The sequence below is a fragment of the Meles meles genome, chromosome 3, assembly GCF_922984935.1.
Source record: "Meles meles chromosome 3, mMelMel3.1 paternal haplotype, whole genome shotgun sequence".
In the NCBI taxonomy this organism is placed as follows: Eukaryota; Metazoa; Chordata; class Mammalia; order Carnivora; family Mustelidae; genus Meles; species Meles meles.
In genome coordinates, this window is record NC_060068.1 from 19,183,770 (window position 1) to 19,197,768 (window position 13,999).

A 13,999-nucleotide genomic window follows, 5' to 3' on the forward strand; every position below is an offset into this window, starting at 1 on the left:
TGCACATGCACTTGTAGGTGAATCATGAAAAGTGGAAGTCAAAGGAAAGGACTCTGGTTCTGTACTCCTCTGTGGAGTGTTCCCTGAGTTTCATTGATTTAAGAGCAGTTTGCATTGATTTAAGAGCAGCAATTTTCCAAACTGGAAGGGGAGGGCCTGGTGGTATAGCATGTATGACTGCATGTTTCAATCTAACAGTGTATATAATCCTCCTTTGCTCTAAACAAATCATAATCATTCCTTGAAAGGCATGAAAGCCTCCTCTCCGACCTAGGCTGCCCTGTCTCTTCTTTTTCCCAGCTAATCTGTGCAATATCCACACCTCAAGACTCAGTCCAATACCCAACACTTTTTGTTTTCTCTTCTGGTCAGTTCACAACACCCCAACCACTGTCTGCTTCACTTGGCTGGCATTGTAGTGAATATTGTTGTAGTCTCCAATCCCACTTACTAGTTCTTTGTCACATCATTATGTTGGTTTGCTTTCTGTGCTTTATCTCCTAAAAGCAATGATACTTCAAGTTTTTAATGGTTTGCCTAGGAAGATATGAACATACACAGTACATCATTTGCTATACAAAACAATTTTCTTAGCAAAAGTAAAGATGAATTTAAGTGTAATTTAAGTTACAATTCACACAACTATTGCAATGAAATACATAAGTGGTAGGGCTCACCTCAGATTCACCCCATGAACTTAAAAATACACTTATTTCTCCCTAAAGTGAAAATTAAGGCAGTTCTTCAAATTTCTTCATTATATCTTCACAAGATCACCTTCAAACCAGTATCCTTCTTTAGAAAACAGATTGAGAGCCCAATGTCAAGGTAGAGCAATATATTCTCACAACATGCTATCATTTACAACCTCAAGAACTACTGGCATTACAAGTTACCCTATGTACCTCAAATTTTAAAGAAAACTCAGTAGCAGAGTTTTTAAATCAACTGTATTAATTTGAATTAATTTTAATTAACATATCCAGCATTATTAGTTTCAGAGGTAGAGCTCAGTGATTCAAAATTTGCACATAACACCTATTGCTCATTACATCCCTCCTTAATGCTTGTCACTCAGTTATTCCCCAATAACATCCCCTCCAACACCCTCAGTTTGTTCCTGACAGTTAAGAGTCTCTTATGGTTTTCCTCCCTCTCTGATTTCCTTTTTTTTTTTAATTTTTCCTTCCCTTACCTTGTGCTAACCTTTTATTTATTAAATTCCACATATGACTAAAATCATATGGTATTTATCTTTCCCTGACTGACTTATCTTACCTACAATAACACCTCTATTTCCATCCCTGTTTTTTTAAAGATTTTATTTATTTATTTGACAGAGAGAGAAATCAGAAGTAGGCAGAACAGCAGCAGAGAGAGAGGTGGAAGCAGGCTTTCTGCTGAGCAGAGAGCATGATGTGGGGCTCGCTCCCAGGGCCCTGGGATCATGACCTGAGCCAAAGGTAGAGACTTTAACTCACTAAGCCACCCAGGAGCCCCCATCCATATGGTTTGTAATGTCATGATATCCTTTTTGAGGGTGTAGTAATATTCCATTGTGTATAAACAAAGGACCAACAAACACATGAGAAAATGTTCAACATCCCTCAGCACCAGGGAAATACAAATCAAAACCATGATTTGAGAGTACCTCACACCGGTCAGATTGGCTAAAATTAACAAGACAGGAAAGAACATTTGATGTTGAGGATGAAAAGAAAGGGGAACCTTCTTTCAGTGTGGGTGGGAATGCCAGGTGGTACAGCAAATCTGGAAACAGTATGAAGGTTGCTCATAAAGTCAAAAATATACATACTCAGGCTTCTAGATGGTTCAGTCAGTTACCACCTGTCTTTGGCTCAGGTCATGATCCCAGATCAAGCACCAGCATGAGCTCCCTGCTCAGCCATGAGTGTGCGTCTCCCTCTTTCCCTTCCTCACTCATAGTGTCTTTCTCACATAAATAAAATAAAACTTAAAGGAAAGTAGAACTATTCTATGACCCAACACCAGCTCTACTATGTATTTATCCAAAGGATAGAAACATAAGGGTTAATTTTTATAGGAGAAGTGTCCACAATTGTCAAAGTATATAAAGTACTCAGATATCCAGAAACACATGAATGGAGAAAGAAGATAAGGCAGTTTTAAGCTCATCTTTCCTACTTAACCCTTACACTCCACCTAGTGGAGCAGAATCCAATCCATTTGGATTCTCCAGAGATCTTTCCTCTTTCAGCTCTTTGGATTCTAGGGTACCAGGAGGAGGAAGGAAAGTTGGCATTTTTAGCATCTGGTGGAGGGCCAAAAGCATTCATAGTCTGTATTACCAATACCCATGAACAAACGCCAACCACCACTCATTTTTTGCCACTTTTCCCTATTTTAAGTTAAAAGAAGGAAGCAGAAAACACCAGCGGATGCCCCACACCACTTATTTCAGCTAAGGACTGAAACTGGAGCTTGCCCCCAGCCCTTTCTACAACAGCTACAACCAGAAGACAGTGACAAACTTAGTGGAGACCAAACAGCTCTGAAATGTGAGTCCATGGAAGTGGCTCTGTTTCCTGTACTCACTCATGACTGCATCTGGTTATGACAGTTAGTAGTCTCAGCAGTAATGATCACCAGACCTTCCTTTTATTCCGTTTTCACCTGAAGTTATATACAGAGTTATAATGTAAGTGGATAAAGGCATAGATAAGGTGAAGCACATTCTATGAACTTTAATCAATGACTAGAGACTGTAAAATGAAGAGGATGACCCCAATAGAGTTCTCCCAATCCTATTAAATGCTCACACCAAACAGGCAGGTAACTGTGGTGCTGGCCCAGGTGTACTCAGGTCCTCTGGCTTCCTGCCTTTACCATCTCCCCAGAGGACAGGAAGAGAGGATTTAGCTAATACATCCCTGTGAAGGTCCTGGTGTGAGGGATGAGCTGGTTAAACCCCTCAGATACTGGGGAGATCCACCCCCACCAACCATTGAGCACTTCCTCTGCTCAGCTTGGGCACTGGTCATAAATTGGTCAGCTGGACCAGGTAGGAACTGGGGGTGGGGAGATGAGTTACTACTGGTTGTCTGCAGGACACCTGTCCTGCCACACATGACAGCTAGCCCTATGGGGAGAAGTGGACACAGGGGAGATACATGCCTGATATTAAATAAAAGACAAATGTCTTCTGCCAGCCAGTCTGATGTCCTGAGGTTCATTCAGGACCCCTGGGAGTCCACACCTGAGAACTTACCTGTTCCTGGGATGATTGGGCTCCTCTCAGCAAGCTGGCACCCTAGCAGAGGAGCAAGAGGTTGGGCAGCAAAGGTACAGGGAACCTGGCATACCAGGAAGAAGGAGATAGAAGGAATGGGTGATGAACCCATTCCCTCCATCCCCTTGCCCTGGGGGCCCACTAGGACGATGTGCAAACTCCTTGTCCAGCAGTGCCTGGCAATCCTTGGCATCAGCTGTGCACACTCACTGCAGTCCACATTCACATTGTCAGCCACGTTGTCCTCTTCACACCAACCAAGCTCCTCCAGGCCACAGGCCTAGCTGTGTAGAGCCTGGGCAATGCTGCTCAGTGGCACATCCTGGAGAGCAACTGGCCCTGGTCCGTGCTGGAGGGTCTCAGAGTCCCTGTATTGTGGGTTCTCAGGAAGCTCCCCAACTGCCCCAGGGCCCAAGTTTCTGTGTTGCCTGCTGCTCTCCCCCATATCCAGAGCTCTTGCTGAGCTGGGGCCCGCTGTGCTGCTGGGAGCAGGGATGTTGGGCTTGGATATTGCGGGGAGAAGGTTGTAGCACTCTTTCTAAGCAGATCTCTCTATTTGTTCCCTAAGAAGGAATTCCAGGAGTTTTGTCAGCTTCCTGCCAGACCCCTCCCCACTCTCAGTGCTTCCCCAACTGAGATGTCACTTTCCAATTGCTCTTTTCTCTGTGAAATCCTCTCTGTCCTGCTTCTCCTTCTGGCTCTGCCACCTCCCTTGGGACTCCCTTTTCTGGTTCTTGGCTTTGTCACTTGCACATCCTTCAGTATCAGTTCAAATAAAGAAAAATAAATACATGAAATACATACATATGATGCATAGAAATTCTTTCTCATTGGGGAGAAACAGTTATTTACTGACCTGTTCTACTTGCTGGAGATTGAGTGGGAAGGAACAGCTACTGAGCTCCTGCCCTCAGGAACGCCCACTCTTCCTGGTTCCTGATAGACTTTCACAAATTTTTGTTCCCAGGTTACAGATCGCATTTTGATGAATGATCAAAACCACTTAGTTCGATTTACAATTAAAAGTTGCTGGTAGTATAAGAGACTATGGACTCTGAAAAACAACCTGAGGGTTTTGAAGGGGCAGGGTGGGAGGTTGGGGGAACCAGGTGGTGGGTAATGGGGAGGGAACGTATTGCATGGAGCACTGGGTGTTGTGCAAAAACAATGAATACTGTTATGCTGAAAAAAATAAATACATTTATAAATGAAAGATAAAGAAAAAAAAAGTTGCTGGTAGTTGAAGGCAATATTTGCCAATTTTGAATAGATTTTAATTTCAGGGGGGTCTTATGTATAAATTCAAGTCTGAAAATAATAGCTGGAGGTACAAAATACCAATGTGTTGTTTCCAGCAGAAAATCAATAATTAAACATGATTAGCAATAATAATTTCCAAAATGAACTTTTTGGTTTGTTGTTGACTAACATACATCAGGAAATGAATCAGACTTTTTAATTTTTTTTTTAAATCAAGTCAGCCTGTTTCTTTGTTAGAAACATATTTTGGTGTTGCTATCAGAGAGAGAAATAGAAATAGTTTGTTAAAGCAGTTTTTTAGTTATGAGCCATGAACTCAGTTATGAGGTCAGAGCCATGATCACAGAAACATATAAAACCAACACACACAATCTATGTCAGATGCTCCAGTCAATTAGGAACAGGGATATGGGGAAAAGAGGAAAAGAAAGGGAAGCAGGAGGCATCTAGACATAGGAGATATTTAAGCACATTTAAGGAAATGCTACACTTAGTTTCATCTCTTTTTCACATGTTTATGCTCAAGACATTAAAGCCTCTTGGCGTGTTTCTGTGACAGGAACACACCTCAGGGGAGCCCTTGGCATACCTGCTCCTGAAGGTATGAAATTCAAGTGGAACTCACTGGGTAGATGAAAAATCCCCTCCCTGTACTTCCCTGAGCACGGAAAGCATTCCTGGGGAAGGACAAGTGCTTCAGTTACTGCCTTAAAACCCCAGGCCTGTCCACTGGTGCTCATCATGAAATCCTTTTTAGTCTCAGGGATCTAAACCTGAAAATGTTCCCAGCATGGATAGAGTCAAGGGCATTTCAGGTTTCATCAGTTCCCTTTAAAAATTCGCTAATCCCCATGTCCTCATATCAGAGAGATCATATGATAGTTGTCTTTCTCCGATTGACTTATTTCACTAAGCATGATACCCTCTAGTTCCATCCACGTCATCACAAATGGCAAGATTTCATTTCTTTTGATGGCTGCATAGTATTCCATTGTGTATATATACCACTTCTTCTTTATCCAGTCATCTGTTGATGGACATCTAGGTTCTTTCCATAGTTTGGCTATTGTAGACATTGCTGCTATAAACATTCGGGTACACGTGCCCCTTCGGATCACTACATTTGTATCTATAGGGTAAATACCCAGTAGTGCAATTGCTGGGTTATAAGGTAGTTCTATTTTCAACATTTTGAGGAACCTCCATGCTGTTTTCCAGAGTGGTTGCACCAGCATGCATTCCCACCAACAGTGGAGGAGGGTTCCCCTTTCTCCACATCCTCGCCAGCATCTGTCATTTCCTGACTTGTTCATTTTAGCCATTCTGACTGGTGTGAGGTGATATCTCATTGTGGTTTTGATTTGTATTTCCCTGATGCCGAGTGATGTGGAGCACGTTTTCATGTATCTGTTGGCCATCTGGATGTCTTCTTTGCAGAAATGTCTGTTCATGTCCTCTGCCCATTTCTTGATTGGATTCTTTGCTCTTTGGGTGTTGAGTTTGCTAAGTTCCTTATAGATTTTGGATACTAGCCCTTTATCTGATATGTCATTTGCAAATATCTTCTCCCATTCTGTCAGTTGTCTTTTGGTTTTGTTAACTGTTTCCTTTGCTGTGCAAAAGCTTTTGATCTTGATGAAATCCCAATAGTTCATTTTTGCCCTTGCTTCCCTTGCCTTTGCTGATGTTCCTAGGAAGATGTTGCTGTGGCTAAGGTCAAAGAGGTTGCTGCCTGCGTTCTCCTCAAGGATTTTGATGGGTTAGGGGGATAGGAGAAGAATAAATGAAACAAGATGGGATTGGGAGGGTGACAAACCATAAATGACTCTTAATCTCACAAAACAAACTGGGGGTTGCTGGGTGGAAGCTGGTGAAACAGGCAAACATGTTTTGGCTTATTTTGGAATTTACAAGGATTATTCCTTCTCCTTGCCAGACATCAATAGCTATTGTCTGCCTAGTGTCCCAGTTCCCTACCTTCTTCTGCCAAAAAAAAAAAAAAAAAAGAAAGAAAGAAAAAAAAAAAAAAAAGAAAATCAGCCACTGAATCCCACCCCTTGGCCACAGGGCCAGGAGTAAAGCTGTGAGCTAGGACAGGTCATCTAGAACATTCCTTGGAAATTCAGATGTGACTACTTAGAGAGGATAGCCTCCTTTTTGCTAGAGTCCTAACCTGAGGCTAGTAAGCCTACAAAGGCTGCCTGTCAAGCTTCTCACTGCCTAAAGAAGCTCATCTGTAGGCCAAGATAAAGCTTCAGTTCAAATTACTAGAGTTTCTGTCACTTTCACCTGAAAGAATTCTGGTTGGCATAGTCTAATCTTACAAAGGAGGGAAGAGAAGCCCAGACAGGAATCAAGCACTCCTGGTCATGGCAAGGAGAGCCCAGGACTCCCAAAATCCACTCCTGCCCTTCTGCTGGGCCACATCCAGTTCCTCTGCCTGGGCTTAGAGGGGGCCAGGCACAACATCCAGAGTTTACCCCCAGGAAGATGAAGGACCAAATCTTCAATGCATCCCCTCTTGGTCCACTCCATCCCTTCTTCTGCCTCCCACCCCATGCCCTGTAGTCACAGTGACAGAAAAGACTACACCACTACTAGTGGTCTCCTAAAAATTACCAAGACTGAGAACCCAGCCATTATTCTGAACCCTGCCTCTGGTTTATACTTCTACTCCTTTAATAAAGAACTTGAGTGATGAAGTCCTGCCTTTATTTAAGCAGTGCTTCCTGTCTGCTTTGCTATGTCTCCTGCTGAAAACTCCCACCTGTGTTGCAAACATCTCAGTTGGTCTGGCTACTCCTCCTGTGAGGAAGGTGAAAGTGGAGTGAGAAAGAAGCAGAGATGTTTCTCCAGATCCCTGGAGCTGGATCAAGACAGGCCTGTCATGATTCACACTTCAGTGGAAGGGGCCCTGGGCTTGCCTCCTGGCTTAAGCAACAACTGACTACTGTGACATGGGCCACCTTCCTTCCTGCCCCAACCTTGTGTCCTTCCTCTGTGAAATGTAGAGGCTAGTGATGCTTATTTCAGAGGGACTGTGAGCATTCTGTGAGATTCCTGTCTTCACAGGACCTAACGTAGGTCTGGGAACATTGCAGGTCCTGGGTTAAGGCTCATTTTCTCCTCCTTCGTGTTTCAGCTGATTAGAAAAAGGATGTTTCACATGACTCATGAGCCTACCTGCTCCCAAGTAAGTTAGGTGGAATTATCACATCTTCTCATGCACCAATATACATAAGATGAATGTGCAATACTATTAGAATAATTAACAGTCTAATTACTGTTCTAACATTCAAGCTGGCACCAAACATTAATTCCTAGGGAATACCAATTGCCAAGGATGCAGTTGTCAACCTGCGATGGGTGTATGTATGCAGGGACTGAATTTGTGAAATCAAGGAGCCATCACACTTTCCAAAACACAGGAGGAAATCTGTTACAGCATCGCACTAACGCACGGGTGCGCACACACACACACACACACACACACACACACACACACACACACACTGTCCCTCTCCCACTATGCCACTCTGGTCTCATTTCCTTTTTCTGACGATGAGCCTGCATGGATAGATGGGGGGAATGCCAACAGTTTTGCCAGCACCACTGACTAGGAGCTTCCACCAGCCTAGACAGCTACGAGGATGCTTCCCCAAGCTTCTCCAACAACAGCCCTGTGAGTGCTATTAGCAGTGGATTCCCACTTCATGGGTGGGGATCTGAGGTAAATAGAAGCTAAGTAATAGTAACTTTAACCCACCAATAGTGACTGTAACCCTGCTGGATGCTTCTTATGGCCTCTGTTTCTGAAGCCATGTGCTTGGGGTCTAGTCCTTGTTACCCCATTGTGCAGGAGACACCACTACCTAACCATGTCATACAGCAACATAATGGAAGAGCTGGGACTGACCCTTAGGTCACTGCTCCCAGAGGGCAGCCTGAGATGCTGAGAGAGACTCCCCACTGGTCTGGGTTCACTTGGATTCCTGCCAGGAAGCTGCGATCCAAACCCTGCCCCATCCAATACCTATCTATATCCTACATGCAGTATTTCTGGAGTTCAGCAATTAACTTGACATAATTCCTTATGGATTTCTTGAAAAGAAAATGACTGCAAAACTGAACCCAGGGGTGCCTCGGTTATGGCGGGGTTGCGCCTGTTCCCCAGCATAGAGGTCTGTCCCCAGAGCCACCAGCATCCAGGTTTTGGTCGATAACTCAGATGGAAAAAAACCAGGTCCCACCTTGCATTTGTGGAAGGCATAAAGGCAGAAGAATGTGAAGCAGATCAGGGAATTGGGCTGGGTGGAAACTGGCCTTGACCCTGAACTCCAGCTCTTGCCAGGTGCTGTGCCACCTGTGAGGCCCTACTTCAGCTGATAAGATAAAACCAAAAGTTTTATGGAAGAAAACCCTGCAGGAACCAGGACAGGAAGTGAGTGTCCTGCCTCAGGGTGGCTCCCAGTGGGAAAGTCAAAGGGATTGGTACATGCAAGTGTGTGAGGTTAGGAGCATGAATTTCCCTACCTGTCCAAGAAGTGGCAGGTGTCAGACAGCCCTGAATCTGGGAAATTTGGAAGAAGTAAAATCAGAAGAGCCAAAGATCACGGTCATCTTAAGGACCATCTGCCAGAAAGCCAATCTCTTTCTTCTCAAAGGATCATTGCCAGGGAACAGATGAGAGCCAAGACTGTGGACAGAAGCAAACACCAACTCCCGGGGGCTACACGGGCCTTAGGGACTGCCCTCGAAGGTAAGAATCAGCAAGTAAAAGTGATAAATGCATGGGGTTTCCATGCAATCATGCTGGCCCAGGCGTGCAGAATGAATGGGAGGTAAGTAGAATGGAAGGCAGAGAGACAAGTTCTGTGCTTTGGATAAGAAATCTGAAGAGGCAATTCACAAGGCCTGAAGGATGTGCGGTTGGTGTGCTGACTGATTGGAATGGGTCTTTGGGCAAGAATGACATAAGAGCAGCTCCCATGTATTGGCTTGGATAGCTGACTAATAAAGACAACTCTTTTAAAGATCAGTCTGAAAGCTGACACATAGTTATAGGAGCATCCTTATAAGACTTAATAATATTTTATGCCATGGATCATAACATGTCATATGGAGTCATCCAATCTGCACTTGGATTCAGTATCTCTCTGTTAATTTGTGTATTTAACATCATATTTCCATTTGAAATGCTCCCAGAAGGAAGGAGATTGGAGGTGGGAGATGGAAAGGAGGGTGTGTATGTGGTGAAGCCTTGAATAGGAAAAGGGTCATGTGAGCAAGGTCCCTCGGTGCAGGACCAGGCTGTCTGAAAAGGGGGTGTACCCCAGCACTTCAGCAAAGTCATTTGCAGAGTGAAGTTCCCATTCTGAGCCTCCGATGGTGAGAGTCAGATGTTAATAGTAACAGACGGGTTTTATGGGTGACCTCCTGTGCACAGGGATGAGGAAACCCATCAGTGAGGGGCCTGGGAGCCATTCAGAGCAACACACATCCTTCAAATCTCCTCTGCTCCCTCCACCATCTATGTACATTCCTGTGGGTTCAGAGCCTGGAGCTCCGAACTTTGGAAGGGTCTGTCCATGCTTCATCTGACTTTTAAACCCCGACTTTCAGGGTTTAAAGCAAGCCCAGCTTGTGGACATCCCTCCTTGTCCTCTGCACTGCTTGCACCTCAGACCCCTCCTGGGCTCGGCTTCCAGGGATAGAAGGTCCAGAATCTGCAGATTCTGCAGCAGGCATCTGCTCAGGGAAGAAAATGGGTGCACCTCCAGCAGCAGGCAGTGTCCGCCCGGGCTGGGCTGTCTACATCCTGCTGCCATCTATGTCCTGCTTCCAGACTGTAAACCCTGGGAGCAGGCCAGGCAGCACCACCCCAAGTCCATGCTTAGGCCCCCTTTGGGGCCAAGAGTCTAGAGGGCCGTTCAGCTGCAGAAGCCAAAAGCACACCTCCCTCTATTCTATGTCCCTGACTTCCCCTCAATCCATAATCCAGCCTGTCACTGATTCATTCACTTACTCATTGAATCATGTATCCATTACACATTCAGTGCACATTGTTGACCGGTGGAATTATTGACCCCTCCCCAGCGACAGAGGTGAGCTCGCTGCTCAGACTTAGATACAGTCCTCTTGCATTCCCACGAGTTTGGTGCAGGTCTGTGTGAGATCAGAGCCAATTGGAATTAAGCCATGACATTTGCTGAAGCCATCTGGAAAGAGGGGACCTCTTTCTGCCAGACCCAGGAACTGCTGGGGGCTGTGCACATGATGGTCTGAGGCACTGACTCCAAGGGGACCAGAGCCAGAACTTGCAGAGAGCAGAGGGGTCCCAGGGACTCCCTGGCAACCCAAGCCCTCCAGACCTCAACTCCTGAGATATTTCCATGAAGCACACTAATAAAGCCCATCCCCCATCTTTTTTTTTTTTTTTTTTAACTTTAAGCCTGCCTTGAGTAGGTTTCCCATGATTGCACCTGGAAGAACGCTAACTGAGTGGTCAGCTTCAAGGTTCTGCTCCTGACCTGCCTCTTCCACAAAACCCTTTTTAATGCCTCCTTGAGTTACCCAACCAGACACGTGTCTAATTTTATATTCTCCTGTGACCTCTACAGATCTTGACTCAGTGCCAAATAATAAATACTTGGTATGATTTCTGGGTATTGACTGTCTAGCTGGGGTTTGAATGTTCTACCTTCTTTCAATAGAATTTTTTCCTAAACAACCCATAACCAACCCCTGCCTTTTAAAGCCTCATTTCCTCAACATAGATCCTCGTAGGTCCTCACCTGGGGCCAGGTGACACAGGTATTAGAATGGCCCAGCTCCTTCCTGGTCAGCAGGGGAACAGCAAGGAAACACATGTGCCCTTGACCTGAGGAAGACCAGGACCAATGGTGAGGTTGCTGCACTAGGTCTCAGGGAGGATGTCTGAGCTCTGTGAACATGGGACATCAGCCTCTGGCTTCCCACACAGGGCTGGAGGATGAAGACGCGAGTACAGACAGGGGACTGTGTAGCATCTGTTTGTACAAGGGAATATCTATGGAAATCCATCTGCACTGGCAGACAATATTACATGAAGTCTAAGACCACAGGAAAAATAAGCACTCACATTACATACAAATAAATAATTGTGATTTATGTTCATAGAACTGGCTCCTTTTACCAGAGGCCACCAATCCATGGCTCCCTTCACGTTTTAATTTGAAGATTTATAAAAGCAGGAACAAAAGGGGCAGCTTTGTATTTTCAAAAGAATATAGACCTGTGGCCCCAGAAATTAAGAATACTAGACCCTCAGGTGAAAGCAGACTTCATAAGCCTCCCCCATCCCCAAATCCTATACCAAAATAGTTCAACATGTAGTGAAGAAAATGCTGTGTCTGCTAAGCAATATGCATGATGAGAGTAACACAATAGTATTTGTTCCCAGGACTTAAAGTCTTGTGGCAGATCAAACCAGGAAACATTTCTGGATCACTTGTTAAGCACTGTGAGCAAATGTTTCATTTAGACAAAATGCTACAGTGCCCAATAATAGTCTCACCATCTAGTTACTGTGCAAGCCTTTACCGTGTATATTACAATACTTGCCAACCTAACACGCACAGCCTCCACCATCGGGGAGGACCAGGCTGTGCTTTCATGGCACCTCTGTCTGCTCTCCAGCTAGATGGTGAGGGCTAGGCTGGTAGACAGTGCACTAGAACATTCATTCCCAAGATGTAAAACTGAATTTGCCTGGATCCTCCAGGTGGGGAAGATGAACCTGAACAAATAATCACCAGCCGGGAGATCAAGTCTTAATGATTCCATTGAACCATGTCCCCACTTCTGCTCACGTGAGCCAGCTAGTCCTACCCTAAACTTTTCAATCACATGAATCAACAAATTCCCTTCTTTGCTTTAAGCTGCTGAAACATATTTCTGTCTTGCAATCAAAGCTTCTAAATTAACAATGTGTCGAATTCCCTCAAGTCTCAGTCATTGATGTGGACGAGAATCAGGTATCATATTCTGTTTTTTCCACTCCCCCTAGCATGGTGTCCCTGGAGGGCTCACTTATGTAACACTCCCTGAGTGGACAAACTGGCCGCATTCCTGACATTCCACGGTAATCCACACACTGTTCATCCACCAACACCCCCATCTCTGATGAAGGTGTTCCAGGAAAGGAAGAACTGAACACCGAGAGTCCTAGTTGGATTGGTCCTCAGCTTTGCGAGTTCTCCCATGCCTGAGCAGGCTCTGGGAGACTCATAAGTTCAGATAAAACTCACAGGAGAATAATTAAAGCAGATGGTAATTTACTAATAACCATAATGCTGTCAGTTATTGAACAGATACCATAGACAGAAACTAAGCCACACATTTACACATTCCATCTCTGTTGCCATACAATGCTCAGGAAAGAAAAAAAAAATCCCTCATCCATCTTCACTCACAGGGAGGGTCATGACTGCCAAGGGTGGCTTACAAAACAGATGTCACCTGCTAATGTAACCAAAGCTTCAGAGCCTTCCATTGCTTGTGTCCCTTCTGTGGCTCTGTGTGTTCCCTTCATGGGCATATGGAGCCAGCAGGACCCCTAGCCAACTCTGGAAGCATACACGTTGCCAGGCTTGGGGGTCTCCCTCTCTGCCCTGGTGATGGGCGAGGGGATAGGAAGCAGCTGTGGCCACACCAGCCACGGCAAAAAGCCAGCCCTGATCATACCATGTGTCTGGGCAAGAAGGACCTGAACTGTCTGTTGTGTTGGCTTTTCCCCACACCGGGGGCTCTCAGACACCAGTCCTAATGACCAGTTCATCAGCAGCCATGCAGGGACTTGGGGACTAGAAGTGGGGGTGTAGGGACCTCTCCGAGTGGGGCCAGCAGGTGAGGCAGTTAACCACCAGCCTGTGCCTAGAGAGAGGCAAACCTGGAACTCTCCAAGGCAGGAAGAAGCAGCCTCCAGAGGCAACCCCAAGGTGCCAGCATGTAGTCTTGCAACTGAAAGACATTTCCAGAAGGGCCAATAATCCAAAACAAGTATCCCTCAGCCATATCTGGAGAAAGACTGAATCCTCGTTCTACTCACTTGAGAGAAAATAATATTCTAAAATTATTGCAATATGCTGAGAAATTTTAAAAATACAGTGCCAAACACTCCAGGGAAAAACATATTGTGAACATGTGTCAGGCCATTATCCTAGTATGCTAGATTTCTGGATTTTTGTTATGTTTGTGAAATTTGTCAGTGTTTTAGATTTATAATTTGCTGTGATTTTTCTCCATTCTAAATAAATTTTACCTTCCATACTTGATTTTATATTCATCATTTTGTACTTTTTTTTTCTTTTTTGAAGAAAGTACCAGAAACTTTCTACATATACTTTAAACCCCACAGAACCTGGATCCACCCCCAGCTCTGAAAAATTCTGAACTGTCAAAAATAAGTCTTCCTTGCCTACCAGGATG